At 45.6% G+C, this 21,277-nt stretch overlaps 1 long non-coding RNA gene across 2 annotated transcripts in view; it reads right to left on the reverse strand.

Annotated features, from left to right (window-relative positions):
* Positions 1 to 530: 530 nt before the first annotated feature.
* Positions 531 to 21,277, reverse strand: part of LOC125917502 (uncharacterized) — a 21,633-nt gene continuing 886 nt past the window's right edge. Inside the window, exons 2-5 of one of the 2 annotated variants that reach the window (XR_007456210.1) lie at positions 20,084 to 20,134; positions 19,692 to 19,960; positions 5,009 to 5,047; positions 531 to 628 (exon numbers count right to left, since the gene is read on the reverse strand). This is a non-coding gene — a long non-coding RNA (uncharacterized LOC125917502). The remainder of the gene's footprint in view (positions 629 to 5,008; positions 5,048 to 19,691; positions 19,961 to 20,083; positions 20,135 to 21,277) is intronic. The other variant, XR_007456209.1, reaches the window with a different exon arrangement.

Genomic DNA, 21,277 nt, shown 5'->3' on the forward strand with positions numbered 1-21,277 from the left:
TAATAAAAGGAAGGAAATTTCTTCTTTTCCAATTAACTGATTTTCTCACCGAAAAGACCTTTCTCTGGGTTCACTGCTTTCAGTGTGCCTCGCTCTGTTTTGTTGCTTTTCCAAGCCTTTCACTGCCCAGTGACAGCCAGTTCAATTGCCGGCAGGGGCAAGGTATTAGAAAGTAAAAACTTCTTTTCCTAAGAAACCATCGGGACACTGTGGTTTGTGGGGGCAGGAGGTGGAAGGGGAGCCTCGATTTGCAATGGTAATTTTCTCTCCCCTTCCATCCTGGCAGGCTTCAGAGAACTTTACCAGCTGGCCGGTCTTTCGTTGCCATGGATACCAAGGACATCCCTCAGATTTTACAACAGATCTTCACCTCCACCATGTTGTCCACTGTTTGAGACGTGCCCTTCGTCACCCTGGTGCCCCCGGGATTTGAAATAAGATAGGGATAAAGAGTACTCTGAAGAAAAGAAGACATCTATAAAGGGAACCTTTGCAATGACTGGATAATTCTGGCATTCCTGGGTCCTCCTGCGCTTGCTCAGCAATCCGAATTCAGGAAAGCAGCCAGAGGGAGGTTTGTGCATGGAAACCGACAACTGTTGATGGGTTCACAGGGAAGTGAGTTGACCTGCATTTTATAAAAGGTCAGGGTTAAAGGAAAGTGGTTTGAGAACTGTGGTACTTGGTTTATATCTAGAAACCTGAAGGAAAGAGAATTCCTTGCTTTTGCCTTAACATCTGGTCACCTGAGGTAACAGAAGCGACCCCATCAAACTAAGCTTTAGTTGCCGTATTCTGACGTTGAGTTACAAGTCTGTGCAAACCCACCCAACCTGCTCCTATCCAGTAATTAAGTGTATTTTCTTCTCCACTCTTGGTTGCCCAGAAGACAATGATTTTATAGTATGTAACTCACTGGAAAGCTTTCTAACAGACATATTTTATAAACAGGTTTTTTTCAATAATTCCATTCTCTTGGCAAAAGCCAAAAGGAATCAAAAGATCCCTGCATTGCTGTCTTTCCCACCTGACTTTTTAAAGACTCTTTAAATAATAAAGAGCAAACCTCCCATTTTCCATGCTGCCAGCGTGGAAGGATAAAGGATGTCTTGCCTTGAACTTCCTGTTTCCTCTTGTTCTTCCAGTGCTTCTCACAAGTCTCACGTATTTTGGTGTCCAAAATGTAATGTTCAAAACAACAAACACTTATGTTTTTACTTAAAGCAAAGTAAAAACAAGGCGGTATGTTTGAATTGAATGGTAACTGGAGATCTCTTTAGCTGTGTGTGTATATATATATATATATATATATATATATATATATATATATATGCTTTTTTTTGTCAAGACTCCTCTTTTCTTTCAAAGTGTACCTCATTCCCACCTACTCTTGGGCTGACCTTCATTTACCAACAGGCTCATTGTCCCTTTGTTTAAAATCAAATGCCACAGCCAAAGTCAGGGTCTGTGCAAGCACCTAAGAAGCTAGAGATGCAAAGTCAAAATTGCAGGGGGCACCAGTGTGTGCGTGCTTTCTTGTCATGAGTTGGAAAAACTAGTCTTGTTAATGAGGTTACCCTGTTTACCCATATGTAATGGAATTATACAGATCCGTTTCTTTTTAATCAATTGTAGAGAAGAAAAGATATCACCCATTTGTTCCACCACCCTCCATTCCCCATCAGTTGTCAAAGAAATAAAAGTAATTAGATTTCCAGTGCAATCCTGCCCAATGAGTTTGCATAGCTTCTCTTATTTTTCCGGCCAGATACTTGCTCTGTGTGCTGAATCATCCAGCCATGCAGTTTCAATCCAACGAGTACCTTTAAAAATGTAATTGCATTAATAACAGTAATAATAACAACAACAGCAGCCGGTAGCACTTACTGATTATTACCACATACCAGGTATGTATGCTAAACGATTTCATGTATCATTCCATTCAATCCTCACAAAGATGCATGTAAAATAGAAGCATTTTTTTTTCTTTTTTTTATCTCATGTTACAGATGAGGAAAGTAAGTCACTTCCCAATACCGGACTACTGACTATTCATACTTTTCACATCCTCCTTGATAAATAAGGAAACTGAGGTGTAAAGAAGTTCAAGAAAACGGGCCTCAGTCACTGGCAGGCAGGGGCGGAGCTGGGCTGTGCTGGCCTCCCTAGTGATGTACTCGAGCTCTCGTTGCCTTGACTCCTTTCTGTTCTTGCAACCTGACCACAGTTCACAGAGCTGTCTTCCTCTCCCTGGGACTCAGAAGCCACCTGCACACATCCGGGCACTCAGAGGAGGATGTGGGGAGCAAGGACACAAGACACTGCTGGAGGGACATCTCTAACCAGCCCTTCCTGGGCTCAGCAGCAAACTGAGGAAGTGCCCCTTCAAGTGGCAGCTTAACCCCTAGGAGTGCCCCTCTGAGGACAGTCACAGCCCCCAAAGGCTTTGGACCAGAATCCGAGAATCATTAACACAATGGCCATGTAACAAATCCTGCCTGTGCCCTGACTACCTGAGTGAGCAGAGGCCAGTTTTCCTTCACATGGGAAGAATGTTCTCCTGTAATTTAATTCACCTCTCCTCACTGGCCAGACATCCTTGCAATTGTTATTTAAAACAAACAAACAAACAAACAAACGTGTAACCCCTGACTTTGCCTTTTTGTAAAAGGGAGAGATGATGGGGTGGGGGGAGGGGGGGTGGCCAAGAGAGGAGATGAGAAGGGTTTATTTTCACTTCTTAGAATACCTAAGAAGTTTGTGCCTTTATTATGAAATGTACTTAATTGTAGGCCACTCCGTGCTGTTCCCAGGCCCTTCTTGGGGCCAAGACATTATAATAAATGCATTGTTTGCCCCAGGGAGGGAGCTCCACTGAAAGGCATCTAAACCAGCTTGTCTCCGTAGTGAGCCCTGTAATGCTGAGAAGGTTCATTGTTACCCCTGAGCAGCCAGGAGGAATGAACGCCATGAATGGCCACAGTATATGGTGTATTCCCCCTGGAATCTTTTGTGTGCCCCAGCGAGATGACCTCATCACACACGAGGCACCTCGAACACAGCCGCAAGAAGTGGATCAGAGCGGGACTACGTGAGGCTGTCACATGTGTGGAATGAATCATCTAATTCTTTACGCCCTTTCCTGTGAACTGTCAGAGGAGGAGAAATCCATCGGTGCCAGCGGGATTTTCTCTAAACAAACTCGAGGGCCTTGAAAGCCATTTAGAAGTAGTTTTCCGTGGACACCACTGTCAGTGTTCTTAAAAGGGCAGCTCCAGAGCCTTCAACCCTTTCTCTGCCTGGCTCCTTCCTGTGCCTGTCAGATCAGCCAGAATTAAATTCCTCCTCAAACAAAACAGAGAAGTGTAGGACTAGAGGAGCAAGAGGGTGGCGGCCTGTTGGTTGTGTCTCCATTGTGGTCCAACAGTGGCAGTTATGAGAGGGATTCCACAGTTCTTTTTCTTTTTTTTTTTTTTTTTGAATGTTTATTTTTGAGAGAGAGAGAGAGATCATAAGGGGGGAGGGGCAGAGATAGAGGGAGACCGAGAATCCCAAGCAGGCTTCTTGCTATCAGCACAGAGCCCGACATGAGGCTTGAACTCACAAACTGTGAGATCATGACCTGAGCCGAAACCAAGAGTCAGATGCTTAACCGACTGAGCCACCCAGGCACCTCAGATTCCACAAGTTGTCAGCCAACATCTCCTGCCTGGAAAACTTTTTTCTGGAACTGCATCAAAGAACAGCCAAATGTCCACTTGTATTTAGTAAGTTGTATATAACTTTTTCATCTTAAACAATAAAATGTCCACTTTTAAAAAGTTATTCCAACCAGTAACATATCTGGCTTGTTCAATGAAGCATCTAATTTGCTCCCACTTTCTGGTTAGGGTCATATCATAAAGTTCTTACCATTGCCTTTCCTTTACCTTTCTTTCTAAGACTGGCTGTGGCAAGAGTCCTGCAGGTAATAGAAAGGAATTCCAGTGTTCCATCTTGTGGTGGGAGAATTTACAGACTCTAAGTAAGTACAATTAGTAGAAAGGAAGTTCTAGATGCTGCTTAGCTACCTGTATGAACTTGGGCTTGTCACTTCTGGGTCTGAATTGCTTCACCTATTTAAAATTAACTTCAAATTTAAATTTTAAAAGTTGAACAAAATTATCTCTAACACTATAGTCCCTCTTTCTATATCTCATACAGCAATTGACTCTGTCCCTCACGTGTCTTACGAGAACAACATCATTTTCATGTATTTTTGTCGCCTGAACCCCACAAACAGCTCCAATTATACAGAGGATTTTAGCACCCAAAAATACAGTGTTACAACTGAATATGCATTCTAAAAGCTACAAAGACATCATTAGAATTGGACAAGCAAGCTTTCCCCCATCATCTGGACGGGTATTTCTGTTGGATAGTAATTCACAAGATTTCTACCCTTTGTCTCTTACTTTGCATGTTGCTACCTTAAAATAAAACTCCGTATCTGCTGATCTGCCCAGTGGATCAAAAAGGATCAGGAATTGGAAAACTACTGGGTGCCGAGAGCTGACCTTTGTGCCCCGAGCTGAACAATGCGCAATTGTGTGTGTGAGTTTTTTTAATTGTTAAATCCTGTAAACAAAAATCTCCTCCAGAGGGGAAAAAATGCTTGCCGAGCAAACCTCTCAAGCTGAAAATGATTTGACACTCTTTTTTGACACTGAGCTACCGTCTGGGGCTTTCACCTTCGAACACTGCGTCTGTTCCTGCAGCCAGGCACGTCAGCTCTGGAATGCCAGGGTTACATAATTTTTAAATTGACTAGTGCTTGTGGTATTTGGCCACGGGGAGCAAAGTAGAACACTCTTTTAAAGGGGTTTGGATCCGGATCGTGGTGGGAACGTCATGTTCGTCTCTAAGAAATCTCATCAAGGGACACGTCCTCTCTAAGGAACCTCAGCCACCACCCGAGGTCCTCCTCCTGGCAGGCGCCAGAGTCACCTTGAGGCTCCCCTCTTCTTACCGGCTTTGTGAAAGTGCTTTGGAGCAGCCAGCTTTTACCCTGAAAAAAAAAAAAAAAAATCAGTATTTGTCAATAAACTCGGACCCCAGAGATGGTGGGTATGATCCCAAAGGAGTTTCAGAATATCAGGATTTATTAAAGTTCCCCGCAGCCCTGAAGCATTAGTAATGGTAGCGAGAGTTTGACCTGTGAAAAATGTCTGTCTGAACATCCCAAAGGGTCTGTCTCTTTATGCACGCCACAGTGGGGCAAGAAAAGAATGAGCCTGTCAAGAGTACTTTGTATAATTGGTCCCATGATACCATACATGAAGCCTTACAAATTTAAATGAAAAATAAGTATATTTACTCAGGATATTAAAGGCAGCCTTTTACGTGCAATGTGTTTATATTAACAAATACTGATGCAATGTAATGACACTATTTACTTCTTCATTCCAACACTAATTAAGAAGTCTTCTATCATCAGGGCTCCAGGAATAGAGTGAGTCTTAGCAAAGCTAGTTGGTCCATTTCCTTTTACAAAATATTTTCTGGCCCGTATCGCCCCTGAAAACACTGGCCCAGAAAGGAGCACACGCGGGCCCAGTGGAAATCAAATGGCAACAGTGGGGAAGCAGCCTGCTGACCAGCCTTCACCTTGGCTCCTGGGGGCAGCTCCCACAGAACCCAGGGCTGGTGAGGACACTGAGGGTTTCCACGGCAACCAGGATGCTCAGATGGCAGGGTATTCTCCACATAAAATAGAGGGCAGATGACAAGGGATACCTGGGAGGGTCAGGGCTTCCTTAGTTAACTGACACACGGTCTGGAAAATATACCTGTTTATTTTGCAGTTGACAAAGGGATTTTTATCTGAAAAGTGTCCTCTGGGGCTTCTATGTTTTTGAACAACTGTTTTCAAAGCAGATAGAATGTGCATGTCCATACCTTGCAGCCTCAAGTACAAAGATCTGCTATTCGATACGTAGTGCCCGGACGAAAGAATCTCTTTCAGTGGAGACGGGAATGGGCACGCAGTCTGCAAAGGTGGGAGTTTGTGGCGGTTCCACAAGACCGCCTGAGAGCAGGCAGTCAGTCACTTGGCTGGAATACAGCCCCATGCAGCTGGCCTGGCTCCTCGCCCCCTGACATCTGAAGTCTGTCTTTAGAGTGGCGTTTCCCAGAGAGAGGGGCTTCTCTTTTAAAATACAAATAGCCCTGAGAGGCTATCCATCATGCTCATCTTGGTTTGAATTCCTTCATTCACATGCTTTCGTCCAGGCCCCAGCTGAGATGAAGGTTCCAGACAGGGCCTGTGACTGGTGAGGAAGTGGGAGGGGGTGGGGGCGCTTGCAGCTTGGAGCATCACCCAAGCAGGAGCCTGGGCCCAGGACATGGCGTGCAGGCATGTGACATGCACACATTGGGGGTGACATTCTTGCTTGGGGCTGCATATGTGGCCTCTCCGTCCCCTTGAGAGAGCGCTCAGTGAAGGCTTTGTCAGGTGTGGATGGACGCTGGCTTGGTCCTCTGAAGCCCCGCTTTTTTAGAGACACCCAGACTTCCACTTGCATTTCGCCCTCCGTCTTGTGGAAGCTCCACCCTCCTGGCATCTGGGTTACGGGAGTCAGGAGCCATGCACATGTCAGGGAGGCAATTCCCCAGCAAGGCCTTTCACCACTGGGCACTTGCCTCACAGCACCCGGGCCTTGTTTCTGGTGAAGTAAACAAATCAGATTTTTTTTTTCCAATTTGCCAAGCGGACTTTTACCCTGTGCTGTAGGCTTTTCAAAAAAGAATTAAACCCCTGAGAGGCCACAACCGTTATTGGAAGCCACCTCCCTCCCCTGCAGGAGCAGGCCTGGTCCACACCCCACAAGGCTGCTCCACAAGCCCTGGGGACGGTCCTGAGGAGGGAGCTGAGAAATTCCTGAGTGCCTTCCTGGTAAGGACTGGAATGACATCAGCGTGAGCCTCTCAAACCCAGAATGTTCCTCCCGTACAAGGAGAGTATTGAGCATACTTACACTGGGGAGTTTTCTGAAGCGTCTGTAATTCAGACTTTTGGAAGAAGCTATTGTCTAAGTTTCTAAAAACATTTGTATATTGGGATGCCTGGGTGGCTCAGTGGATTAAGCCCCTGACTCTTGGTTTGGGCTCAAGTCAGATCTCATGGTTCGTGAGCCCCACGTCGGACTCTGAGCTGACAGTGCGGAGCCTGCTTGGGATTCTCCCTTTCTCTCTGCCCCTCTCCCACTCATGCTCTGAATCTCTCTCTGTCTCTCTGTCTCTCTCAAAAAAAAAAAATAAACTTTAAAAACACTTACGTCGTATTATTAGCGCTAAAAAATCAGGTACCTTTGAAAAATGAGCATGGCTTCTTAAAGATAAAAGCTCCTTTGTTTTTCTTTGAGACGGCTCACTTTTTTCCTCTTCGAAAGAGAACCAGTTTTTTAAATAAAGGTATAATTGACATATAACATTATATTACTTTCAGGTGTACAACGTAATGATTCAATAGATGTATAGATTGTGAAATGGTCACCACAGTAAGTCTGGTTACCATCCATCACCACACATTTAAAGAGAAACAGCTTTGCATTTCCTGAGCCCGCCAGTGACCGCGCCCCCCCCCCCCACTTCATTACTGCCATTCCCAAAGGGCTTCTAGAAACCATGACATCAGTGTCTCTCTTAAAACCGCTTCAGCTCCTCCTCATGACAGTCTCATTTGTCCTGTCATTTGGGCATCATTCAATGAGACTATCCCAGCAAGGTCTGACTGAAAGGCCACGTGGCTGGCACCCTGAAAATATGACATAAGTCAGATGAACAACAGGATGAGCACAGAAGGCAGAGACGATGAGAAGACTCACCCCAGTTTCTGTAGTCAGATCCATTCCTGCCAGGCCAAGAAACTCCAAATTCCCCCTCTGCATGGGGCAGGCAGAGTCCCCATGACTTCAGAAGCATTTTCTGGCCTCTCCGAGCACTGTTTTCTCACCTCTGAGATGAGGATAATAATCATATATCTCGGGGTGTATGTGAAGATCGAGATAAAATAATGAGGGCACTTTATAAACAGAAAGTGCTATCCAGTTCAAGTGGCATTTTCCCAAGAGGGACGTGGCCCCTTGGGAGGTGAGGGACTCTGACCAACTTTGGGGGCCAGGACACTCTTTGGTCTGGTCAAACACCTCAGAATGGATGGAGAGCCCAGAGCATCCTCTCCATCAGGGTGAACGAAGTGGGGACCAAATACAGGAAAATAAAAGCAGAGTGGTCTGGGGTCTGGGGGCAAGTGATGGGAGGCCATTCAGCTCCAGGGCTTTCTGTCCCTCCAGGACAGCACAGAGCCCACGCTCTCTATTTGCAGATGTGGTTGCAATCAAGAGTTTGTCTCCTGGCTCTGCCATCACCTGTCTCCGGGGGAGACAAAATGGCCCTTCTTAGGAGTGGCCCCAAGCCATTCACACTGCAGCCACAGGCATCTGTCCAGGAGGCTGTTAGTGCTAGAACTGTATTAAAAATAAAGACTATGGGCCGCCAGGGTGGCTCAGTCAATTGAGTGTCCTATACTTGGCTTTGGCTCAGGTCATGATCCCAAGGTTGTGGGATTGAGCCCTGCATTGGGCTCTGTGCTAAGCGTGAAGCTTGCTTAAGATTCTTTCTCTCTCTCTCTCTCTCTCTCTCTCTCTCTCTCAGTCTCTCTCTCTCTCTCACCCCCCATGCTCATGTTCTCTCTCTCTCTCCTTAAGAGTAAATAAAGACTATAGTGAGTCCATCTGGATGTCTTCCTGGCCTGTACCCCTTCCTCAATCCAGGGAAGAACCCCCAACTCAGCTAAGTATTCAGATAGCCCTTGAAAGAATTGCTCCCGGGACGCGTGGGTGGCTCAGTTGGTTGAGCGCCCGACTTTGGCTCAGGTCATGATCTCACAGTTCATGAGTTCAGGCCCCGCATCAGGCTCTGTGCTGACAGCTCAGAGCCTGGAGCCCGCTTCAGATTCTGTGTCCCCCCCTCTCTCTGCCTCTCCCGCGCTCATGCTCTGTCTCTCTCTCTCAGTCAAAAATAAACATTAAAAAAAATGTAAAAAAAAAAAAGAAAGAATGGCTCCCTTTCAGTCGGACCCTTCTGGAAGCAGTGACTGAGGAGTCTTAGAAGGCTATGCCTAAGGTGCCATGTTCTGTCACATGCAGGGAGAATAATAAAAATTATTATTATTATTATTATTATTACACGAAATAATAATAGATCACTATTATTTAGCATTTTCCATGTGCCAGTCACCTCCTAAGCATTTTGCATAAACAAACTCATTAAACCCTCACAACAACTTCATGAGACAGGTACCATTCCCCCTCTCATTTTATTTAAAAAGCAAAGACCACCAGTCTACCCTAAAAGGGAAAAGAAAAGGCCAACTTGCTGCCTGAGGGCGAGAGAAGCGCATATGGCACCCTAAAAGACAGTAGGAATAGCTATGAGTGCTTAGTATGCTGTCCCATAATTGTTTCCACATCTACATTCCTTATTGTGGGAAGGGCAAGGATCCAGTCTTATCTGTCTTTAGCCTGGCCCTGAAAAACTGCTCCATAAACTGCTATTGCATGAGTAGTTGTAGGATGCAGAGGCTCTGGGGTCCCAGAGGCAGGACTCCTACTGGCTCTCGAGGATGAGCGAGATTCTATGAGCCGAGAGGTGCGGGAGTTTTGGGGGAAGGCAGGGGTAAGAGTGGTCTGAGCAAAAGCCTGAATTTGGAATGTTCCAAGGGGTAGCTGAGATGGGAGTTCTGACAGGACTCTTCTCCCATCCTTGGCTGCTACTGACCAGCCAGGAGTTTCTAAGTGAGGCCCAGCCCTGAAAAACAGCCTGCTTTCAGAGCCTCCAGGGTGGCCTTCTGGGCTGTCCAGTTGGCTAACTCCAGCCCTGACTGGCCAGGGTGAGGTGGAAGGCCAGGCCCTCCTGGAGCCCAGAGTAATGACAGCTCAACAGAGCAACCTCATTACATGGAGGACTTCATGATATGTCTGTTTTGTTTTGCTTTGCATTTTTTTTTCTCTTTGAAAATGAGTGGAGAACCTTCTTTTACCCAAGATTACAAGTTGGGTTAGTGATGAAAGGTCTGTGCCATGCAGAAGGAGCCCTCGGGGAGGAAATTTTACATTTGCAAACCCTTTTATTGAAAATGGCTTGCTCTGTGAACTCTGTGAAAGAGAGAGAGAGCGAGAGAGAGAGAGAGAGAGAGAGAGAGAAAGAAAGAAAGAAAGAGAAAGAAAGAAAGAAAGGAAGGAAGGAAGAAAGAAAGGAAGAAGGAAGGAAGAAAGGAAGGAAGAGGAAGGAAGGAAGGAAGGAAGGAAGGAAGGAAGGAAGGAAGGAAGGAAGGAGAAGGAAGAAAAGAAGAGAGAAGAAAGAAAGGAAGAAAGAAAGGAAGAAAAAAAAGGAAGGAAGGAAGAGGAAGGAAAGAAAGGAAGAGGAAGGAGGAAAGAAGAAAAGAAAAAGAAAAGAAAGAAAGAAAGAAAGAAAGAAAGAAAGAAAGAAAGAAAAGAAAAGAAAAGAAAAGAAGAAAAAAATCAGCAGGAAGGATCAGAATTATTTCTGCCTTTGTGAGGCTGCCTGGGACCCCTGGCTGATCATCATGGCCGCCAAGCATTTCAAGCCTACACACAACCCAGAAAGACAACCCCCTGAACTCACAAATCACTAGAAGACTTAGAAAAACTCAGTTGGCACATGTTCCTAAACCTAGACAAATCTGTGCTTCAGCAAGTTGCTTTGGAAAAAGCCTAGCACAACATGGATTGGTCAAATTGAATGGATGGATGGATGGATGGATGGATGGAAGGATGGAGGGAGGGAGGGAGGGAGGGAGGGATGGATGGGGTGGTGGGTGGGTAGGTGGATAGATTGAAGAGAAGAAAATTTACCCTATTTAAAATACCTAAAATAGGGGTGCCTAGGTGGCTAAGTCAGTTGGGCACCCAACTCTTGATTTCGGTTGAGTCATCTCATGGTTGTGAGATCAAGCCCCACATTGGGCTCCAAGCTGAGCATGGAGCCTGTTTGATATTCTTTCTCTCTCTCCCTCTAACCCTCTCCCCCACTTGTGCTCGCTCTCTCTCTCTCTCTCTCTCTCTCTCTCTCTCTCTCAAAAATAATAACAACAAAATACCTAAAGGAAAGGAGATTAGCACCCACAATAACAATATTGTAGCAGAGATAGAGATTAAGCTTTAGTTTAAGCAGGAATTCTGTCACATCTGCTAGAGTGGCAGCATAGGCCCACCCCTAATCCATTTACATGAGAGATGAGGAACCACAGGGAAAGATGTCATCCCAAGAGAAGAATAAATCAGACACCCAAGCTTGACCTTATAACAAAATATTGGAAGTGGGAGAGGCAAGTATGCTGTGTGGTATTGAACATGAATTTGTGTCCAGGTCAGCCCCTGGTGACGAGGAGACATCTAGGTAGCTGTGCCCAGAAGACACCACATCACCCAACAGAAACCATGTTTCTGTGAGTAACCGAGTCGGTTCCAAGGGACTACATGCTGCTTACCAAGGCACAGAGGACTTGGCAACAAATGTCCTTAAGCTCTTGGGCATTGGATTCAAATCATGACTACCATACTAACTAGTTTTCTGTCCTAGGGAAGTTTTCTAAGACACTTTTTTTATTGAGATACAATTCACATACCATAAAATTCACCCTTTTAAAGCATACAATTCAGTCAGTGGTTTGGAGTATATTCAGAAAGTTGTGCAAATATCACCACCTAATTCCAGAATATTTTCATCACCCCAGAAGGAAATCTCATATTCATTAGTAGTCACTCCCCACTGCCCCTCCCCCATCCCCTGGCAACTGTAATCTACTTTCTCAATGAATTTGCCTATGCTGAATTATTTCATGCAAATAGATTCATACTCATGGGACCTTTTTTTGCTTCTTTCTTTTACCATAATGATTTCAGGAGTCATCCTTGTTGTATCATGGATCACTACTTCACTCTTTTTTATGCCAAATATTATTCAATTGTCTCAACATACTACATTTTGTTTTTCCATTTATAACTTGATGGATATTTTGGCTGTTTCCACTTTTTGGCTAATATGAATAATGCTGCTATGAGCATTCATGTACAAGCTTTTATGTGGACATGTTTTCAGTTCTCTAGGAGTAGAATTGCTAGGTCATATAGTAACTCTATGCTTAACTTTTCGAGGAATTGGGCAGCTATTTTCCAAAATGGCTGCACCGTTGAATTCTCACCAGCAATATGAGGGTTCCAACTTCTCTACATCCTTTCTAACACTTGTTATTTTCTATCTTTTTGATTATAGCCATCCTAGTGGATGTGAAATGGTATCTCATGTGGGTTTGATTCTCATTTTCCTAATAACTAATGATATTGAGCATCTTTTTCTTAGCTTATAACCATTTGTATATCTTCTTTAGAGAAATATCTGTTCAAATCCTTTGCCCATTTCTTTAATTGGATATTTGTCTTTTTGTTGTTGAGTTGTAGGAACTCTTTATATATTCTGGATATTAGACCATTATCAGATATATGATTTGCAATTATTTCCCCCATTCTATGAGTTGCCTTCATTTTCTCAATAAGGGTCCTTGAAAGTACAAAAGTTTTTCATTTTAATGAAGTCCAATTTATCTATCTTTTCTTTGGTTGCTTATGCTTTGGGTGTTATATCTAAGAAAAAATTGCCAGGGCACCTGGCTGGCTCAGTTGGTAGAACATACTTCCCTCGAGCTTGGGTTGTAAGTTCAAGCCCCATGCTGGGGGTAGAGATTACTTAAAAATAAAAATAAAAAACCTTAAAAAAAAAAAGAATGAAAACATTGCCTAATCCCAAGTCATGAAAATTCATGCTTACATTTTCTTCTAAGAGTTTCATAGTTTAACCTCTCACCTTTGATCCATTCTGAGTTAATTTTTGTGTGAAATAGGGTACAACTTTTCTTTTGCATGTGCATATCCAGTTTTCCCAGCACTACTTGTTGAAAAGACAGCTCTTTCCCAATTGAGCTATCATGGCATCCTTGTCTAAAAGTAAATGACGGTAAATGTTTGGGTTTATTTGTGGACCATTAATTCTATTCTAATGATCTATATGACTATCCTTATGCTACTGCTGTGAAGTCTAGATTGGTAGAGTTTTGTGGTAAGTTTTGAAAACTATGAATCCTACAACTTTGTTCTTTTTCAAGATTATTTTTGCTGTTCTTTACATTTCCATATCAATTTTAGAATCAGCTTGTCATTAAAATCCCTACTAAAAAGCTGGGATTTTAGTTGGGATCGCTTTGAATCTACGGATCATAATGGGGGGTATTGCCGTCTAACAATATTAAGTTGTCCAATCCATGAACACAAGGTGAGTTTTTATTTCTTGAGGACCTCTTTCATTGCATTCAACAATATTTTATAGTTTTCAGTTGTCTAAGGCTTGCACGTCTTTAATTTTTATTCCTAAGTGTGTATGTGTGTATATTTATTTATCCCTAAGCATTTTCTTCTTTTTGATGCTATTGTATACGGAATTATTTTCTCAATTTTATTTTCAGATTGTTTACTGCTCAAGGACAGAAATACAACTGAGTTTTGGATGGTGAACTTTCATCTTCCCGTCTTGCTGAGCTTGTTTACTAGCTGTAACAGGGCAAGTTAAAGCACCACGAAGCTCATGGTTCTTAGTAAGATTCGGCCACTTTTCTTAAATATATTCTCTGATTGTTGCAAGTCTTTAGTTAATTTGCAGAATTTTGAAACAATTAATTCTGACTTTTTTTTTTTTTTTTTTTTTTTTTGCCCGTGCTGTCAGGGCTTTTATGGAGGGGAGGATTTCCAGAGGTCTTGACCCCACCATTTTCACTCACATTACCCCCCTCTCAAGGAAGTTTCTCATACCTCCATTTCCTCAACTGTATTACTATCTTTCCGTAGTTTTGGGTGTAAAGCACCTAACACCACCTGGTGCTAGCAGTTAATTAGGAAAGTTATTATCACCGGAGAAATAGATGGCAGTGAATGTGCTGGGGCTGCCTAACCTTGTTCGGGAACACACAACCCAATCCTCTGGTGACTCCATTTATACCCAAATAGCTCTCCACATAGCCCCACCTAGTCTTCCATTCAATTCCTCACAAACCAAACATCTCTTTCATTCCCTTTCCCAAGCTGTACTCCCTCAGTGTCTGATGTGAGCTAGCTGGCAATGTGCTAATTACTAACACGCCACTTCTCCAGGTAACTCGGGGTCTTACTGAGTTCTGCTCACGGATCTCAGGGAGGTTCCCAAGCCTGAGTCAGCCACAGCCAGCTCAGGCCACAGGAGCCTAGGGGAGGCAGGAAAACCTTGCTCCTCTCAAACCCACCCCAGCTCCATCCACCTTCACTTCAGGCCAGCCCTAGCTAGGAAGACTTCCGTGGTTTATGAATGGTTCTAAGAAGACTAAACTCGGAGGTTATGTGGCCTGTGGTATCAACCAGGAACAGCAACTAAGTAATCGCAATAAACCTCCTCTCTGTGCAGAACCTCTTCCGGGCTGCGCAGGACTTCCATCGTCCCAGCCTCATGGAAGCCCTGCAGGTTACTGAGTTAGCAAGGTGCCACGCCCCTCAAGGACACAGTGCTCCTCCAGCCTCCTCTCCAGATGGTCCACCCATGCCCCTCACTGTAGTCTGCCATAGCTCCTGACTGACCGTGTCTGCTGTCCCCTTTGCTGGAAACCCCCTCCCACTCCATCCCCCATGTGACCACCTCTCAGTCCTTCAAAGCCTAGTCACAGGATCTTCAGAGAGGATTTCCCAAGAATCTTCTTTGCCACTGCTTCGCCTCAAATATTTGTTGAGCACTTGCTATGTTTCAGGCCCTATCCTAGGCTGGGATACAACGATGAACTTATTCTATGAAACACACATTCTAGTGGCAAGACCAAAAATAAACAGAAAATATGCAGGTAGTAATAAGCTCTCACAATAAAAATAAAAGAGAGTTAAGGTTGGGTTGGGGGGGGGTGCGCTATTTTAAATAAGGTACTCAGGGAAACCTGAGTCTGATAAGACAACAATTGAACAGAAACCTGAAGGAAGTAAGGTCCTGGTCCTGGGCTGCACCAATATCAAAGATAAGAGCATTCCAGCCAGAGAGAATAGCATGTACAAAGGCCCTGAGGTGGAAGCGGATTTCACAAGCTTGAAAAACAGCAAGGAGACCGATATGTCTGAAGTGGAGTGAACAAGGGGAGAGTGTCAAACGATAAGGCCAGAGAGATATCACATCCCATACTATATTGGGCCTTATAGATCATGGTAAGGACTTCAGATTTTACAGGATGTAAATCTGGAAGCCAATGGAGGGTTCTGACACAGTAGTGACGTACTCTGAATTTCATTTTGAAAGGAGCACTTGGGCTGCCATATTGAGAGACCATGGAAGGCCCAGGATGAAATTAGACCAGTTAAGGAGCTCGCTGCAACAGTTAAGACGTGGTGGTATGATGGTACAGGGACCTGGGTGAGCAGTGGAGGTGGTGAGACGTGGTCAGAATCTGAATATGTTCTGAAGATGGAGCCAACAGGATTTGCTGATGGATTAGATGTGGAATGTGACCCCTTCTGCTGCAGTTTCCTGAACCATCTACAGACACTACAAGTTGTAGCCTTTGACTCTCCATGGTTGTGGATGGGAGGCACTTTGGCTGTCTCCAACTAAGATCCTCTTTCTGCAGGTCACACTGTGTGACTACACTGGGAACTAGCAGAGTGTGACCAGCTCCCAGAAGCTGACAAGAGGCAACACCACGGACAGCCATACGAGCAGCCCCCAAGCTGAGGCATGGACAGGTCCCAGCAGGGCTGGCAGAGGAGAAGGAAAGGACATCAGAGTGGGAGTTTGCCACCTTGTCTGTACGTTGGCGTCACGTGGGAGAGTTCTCGTCAGATGGTACTCCAGACCAATTTGTCAGAGTACCTGTGGGTGGGAGCCTGGCATCCGTGCTTTTCAGTTTCCCAGGAGATCCCTAACATTCAGCCAAGGTTGGGAGCTACTACCTTGAATCAACAAGTGCTTTTTTTATGCCTCCTGGTGTTTGCTGATTCCAGTTGTGCTTAGCAAGGGGCTAAGTGGGGGAGGGGGGCATGAGAACCCCCAACACACACCATCCTTGCAGAGTAAGGGGAACCCCACAAGGGCTGCAGAGCGTTCTTCTGCTCACAACTGAAACCAAATCAATCTCTCCAAGAAAGCATTGCAAATCAACCCGACCTCACTCCACACCTCCACCTCCAGTCCTGTTTTGAATATAAGTGTATTTCAGAGACTTTTTTTAATGCTATCCAGCCAAGCTCTGCCCAGGAATGTCTCCCAGCAGAGCCCACCTGTGTGTGGAATGCGGCAGAGAAGGGAGAGAGCCCGGGGCTGAGCCCAGCATGTTGAAGTGTTCATTTCCCACCTGGGCACTGGGACAGATGGGGTGGTGGCCAGGAACCTGAGGAGAGTGAGAGAATGAAGGATTTCTCCAGGACATACGGACTTGGAAACAGGTCAAATCTCAATTACAGACCCAGGAGCCAGAGCGACCTGCTCCCCTCTGCCCCCCTGGTGAAGCCCCTGGGTCGGCCACTCCAGAGCCAGCAGACAGAGGAGCCATTCATTGCACAGACCCTTTCCCATTTATCCAAATCCCCAGACACTTTGTGGATAGAACCCAAATAACTTGATTAAGGTAAGGTGAAACGAGACACGTTCGCTGCTTGAAAATTGAGAACATCTGTCCCGGGTAGCAAACCAAAGCCAAGGCTCTTTGTAACTAAGGAAAGGGCATCCCCGAGGAGTCCAGGCATGAGAGCAGGGCCGGTTCTCTCTACATCCTCCTCCTTGCCCACCCAAAGGGCAGCCAGGGGGATTGTGACTCAGGACTGCGGGGAGAGGGTGAGTGCAGTGGTCAGGCCAACCTGGACTTGACCCTTGACTCCACTACGACTGTTTACGTGCCCTTAAGGTCCATGTTTAACCTGATAGCTACAGCGTCCTCACAGGCTTGCAGGAAGATTAAGCAGATGCTGACACGTGAAGGTATTCTGTTATGTTGTCTCCCCTAGGCTCCCCTTGGCTGCCCACTGGACCCATGATTTGGCAGACTCAGTTAAAGCTGAGTCAGGCTCTCATTCCCATGCCCTAAAGGCCTCCTTTCTGTGGGTCCAGAAGGAGGAGAGTAAAAGAACCAGGTTATAGGCAATGTCTTTTTCCCCCCAAAATTCGCATGTTGAAATCTTATCTCCAGGACTTGGCATTTGGGGATAGGCCCTTCGGGAGGCGATTGGGTGATTAATGCCCTTATAAAGAGATCCCAGAGGGTTCTTCCACTGCTTCCATTTGAGGACACAGCGAGAAGATGGCCATCAGTGAACCAGGAAGCAGGACCTTGCCATACACAGATCTGCTGGCACCTTGATCTTGGACTTGCCAGCCTCCAGAACTAAGGGAAATAGGTGATTTTTGTCTAAGCCACCCAGTCTATGGTATTTTTGTTATAGCAGCCCAAACAGACCAAGGTAGGCCAGGTTGTGGCCATGCTGTCACAGAAGAGGCCCCCAGCATGTGAGGAAAGTTCTGGCTCCAGAGTCATGTTGGGTGAATGACTTTCAAGAACAGTGAGGTGGTAGCCCCAGCACTGGTCCCAGAGAAAGTTCATCGTGACACCACTTCATGAATGATGACATGAGGTCTAGAGAAGCATCTAAAGATGTTACAATCATCCCCACGACAAAATGGGGAAGGAACAAGGGATAGCAATGCTGGGATCTCCCCCACCCACAAGGTGGCATCGCTTAATATGACTGCAGCTCACGCCTTCTTCCAAGCAGACTCCAAAATAGGGTTCCTGTAGGGGATTAAAGGTGGCCGCAATTCTTCGTCATTCTCTCATCGGGAGGTGAAGTTTATTTCCCTTCCCTCAAGCCTGAGTTGGCTCATGACTGCTTGAGTATCAGAAGGTGGTAGGAGTGATGCTGGACCAATCCAAGCCTGAGAGCGCTTCTGCTGTGACACCTGTGACATTTTTGGGAGACCTGAACCTCCATGTTGAAAAGCTGAGCTCCTCTGCCAAAAAGTCCACATGGAGATGTCACGCAGAGGCCATATGGGAAGCAGATGCCTTGAGATGACATGGAGAGGCCAACTGTTCTCGGGCCCCAGGAGCCTCCAGGTGACTGCAGCCCCAGGTGCCACCTGACTACAACCACGAGTGAGCCCAAGAACTGCCCCGCTGAGCCTGAGAAGCAACAAAATGCTCACTGTTTTAAGCCATTAAGTTTGGAGTTGGTTTGTTGCACATCGATAGATAACGGACGAGAGTGCTGCTCTTGAGTACCTTCCTGCTCCCCCGTCTATGAGACAGGCCCCACAGTCAAACTCCCCCACCCCTTGCACACAAAGTGTAGGTGCAGAGGACCCCAGGATGGGAAGGACATCAGATTGTGAGATCTCGGCTGCCTGTTTCTGTGTTACTGTCGGCAGGTTTAAAACATGAGAGTCCTCCTCTGATCCGATCCCCTATTCACCATCTGCTCACTGTCTCTGCCCAGGGCCCACATTGAAACCCTGAAGGCCGACTCACCCTCCCCCGTTTAACCAGACCCTCCTGCTTCAGGGTGGGCAGTCCTAAGGGGTGGTCTATCCCATCCTCACCAGCACATCCTGACAGACCCTCCCTCTATCCTCCCTCTTCTCCGACTCTGCCAGCCCTTCCTCCCAGACCCATCTACCTGACAGGAGCTCTAATCTTCCACATACACAGGATGATATTAAAAACTCTCAGGGCTCCTGGGTGCATCCGTCCATTGAGCGTCTGACTCTTGATCTCGGCTCAGGTCAGGATGTCATGGTTTGTGAGTTCAAGCCCCTTGTCGGCTCCATCCTGACAGTGTGAAGGCTACTTAGGATTCTCTCTCCCTCTCTCTCTGCCCCTCCCCAACTCACGCTCTGTCTCTGAAAATACGTAAAGTTTAAAAAAATAAAAAGTCTCATTCCAAACCCAAGCCTGCAGTCAGGAATGAAATCAAATAACACTCTCTGAAAGAAAACTGGAAGGTCCCTTCACAGACTTGGCACTTACCCTGTGCCTTGCCCTGCTGTGAGGGTCAAACGTGGCTTATAGAGATTTTATGGAAAATTCCAAACAGACACAAAAGTACAGTACTCCCCCATGGACATCACCCAGGGCTCACAGCAAATCTTTTTTCTTTTTTAAGTTTTTTATTTATTTATTTTGAGAGAGAGAGAGAGAGTGAGGGAGGAGCAGAAAGAGGGAGAGAGAGCATCCCAAGCAGCCTCTCTGCTGTCAGCACAGAGCCTGACATGAGACTCAAACTCATAAACTGAGATCATGACCTGGCCTGAAATCAAGAGTCAGAAGCTTAATCGACTGAGCCCCCACCCTGGGCGCAGGCAAACCTTGTTTTCTGTCACCTCACCCCCTCTCCCCTATGCCCACCTTCCAGATGATTCTGATACAAATCACAGACATCATATTGCTTCATCGCTAAATACTTGGAGAAGCCTCTCTAGAAGCAAGGACTATCCTTTCTCACCACAATACCATAGTACACAGGCTTCGAGAAGTCTAACGTGTGCCAGACCTGACCCAGGAATGTGTCCCCGTAGGTAAGGCCCACCTGTGGAATGTGGCAGAGAGATGACAGAGCACCAGGCTGGCCCCAGGGTATTAGCTGCAGTTCTGGGTGCCAGATGGAACGCGGGGGACTTAGGAGCCTGAGGACAGTGAGAACCACAGACAAACAGGAAAGAGGCTCCCCAGAGCTGACTGGACTTGGAGGCAGCCACAGTGCCGCTCTGCGGTCACACCCACTCTTGTCATCTTCCTCCATCAGGGCTGCGTCTCACGGCCCTGGCGTTCTCGGGTGGGCTCAGAGCTGTGGACCACCTGAAGGGAAAATGGGTCTAGTCGTTCACTGTCACCCTGAGAAGAGTGCAGATTCCAGTGGCTGCCAACCATAGTAAGTCACGCCCGTCGCCTCAGCCCCAGGCTCTGCCGCTCGGGCCTTACCCAGAATGCCTGGCTCAGGAGCATGGCGGGACTCCTGTCTTTTCCATGAATCTGAAACAGGGACCAGAACAAGGAAAGACGTGGAAGATTAAAGTCTATTTCTGTTATGCATTTTAAAAATGCTTTAGTTGGTGAATTCCTAAAAAATAGTAACTGTGCCTCATGCTTCTTTATCTCTCTCACAGTTTCTGTCCCACAGTTCCTCACCCTCAGCACTATTGAATTTTAATTCTTTATTGTGGGGACTTAGGGAAGAGCAGTCTGAGCATCGAAGGATGTTGAGCAACATCCCTAGCCTCTACTCCCTGGGAGCCAGTACCAGCCTCTCTCCTTGTGACAACCAAGAATGTCTGCAGACATTGCAAATGTTCCCTGGGAAGCAAATCTGCCTTCGAGTTGAGAGCCACCCATCTACACAATAGTGAGTAGTCAACTTGTTCATTTGTATCTTTATTCCTGTAATTCGTGTTAAATCCCTTCTGAAAGAGATGTTGACTCACTGTGTTAGATAAATTAGAAATGAGTGGATAACAGGAAATTTTCTTTAGAAGCCTCTTATGTGTCTTAAGGATTTTGATCAAACTTGCCAGTTTTTTGGTCAATAATAATGGTTATTTAGATTTCAAATATCTAAATTATATTTAAGTCAGAAGCACCTCAAGTAAGTTAAAACCAAGCCATCAAAGCAAATAACTGTGGCATGTTAAGTGACTGGGTTCTGTGTAAATTTTTTTTGTTCGTTTTTTTCTGCTATTTTTTTTATTTTTTTTTTAATGTTTATTTATTTATTTTGAGAAAGAGAGGGGGAGAGAGAACACAGCTGGGGAGGGGCAGAGAGGAGGAGAGAGAGAGAGAGAGAGAGAGAGAATCCCAAGCAGGCTCCACACCATCCACGTAGAGAGCCCAATGCGGGGCTCGAACTCACAAACTGCGAGATCCTGACCTGAGCTGAGATCCAGAGTTGGATGCTTAACCAACTGCACCACCCAGGCCCCTATTTATTTTTACAATTAAAAAACAACAAGAGACTGTCTCTGGGGTTGGGGCTACAAATAAGTCTACATATCATGACATTTTTCCTGTGGACTCTGAGAACCTACATCTTAGTTTTGTAAGCCTTGAGTAGGAGTTCCAATCACCTTCATATTTTATTTCTTTTTCTTTTTCTTTTTCTTTTCTTTCTTTCTTTCTTTT

Source organism: Panthera uncia, unplaced genomic scaffold (genome assembly GCF_023721935.1).
Source record: "Panthera uncia isolate 11264 unplaced genomic scaffold, Puncia_PCG_1.0 HiC_scaffold_1935, whole genome shotgun sequence".
Taxonomy (NCBI): Eukaryota; Metazoa; Chordata; class Mammalia; order Carnivora; family Felidae; genus Panthera; species Panthera uncia.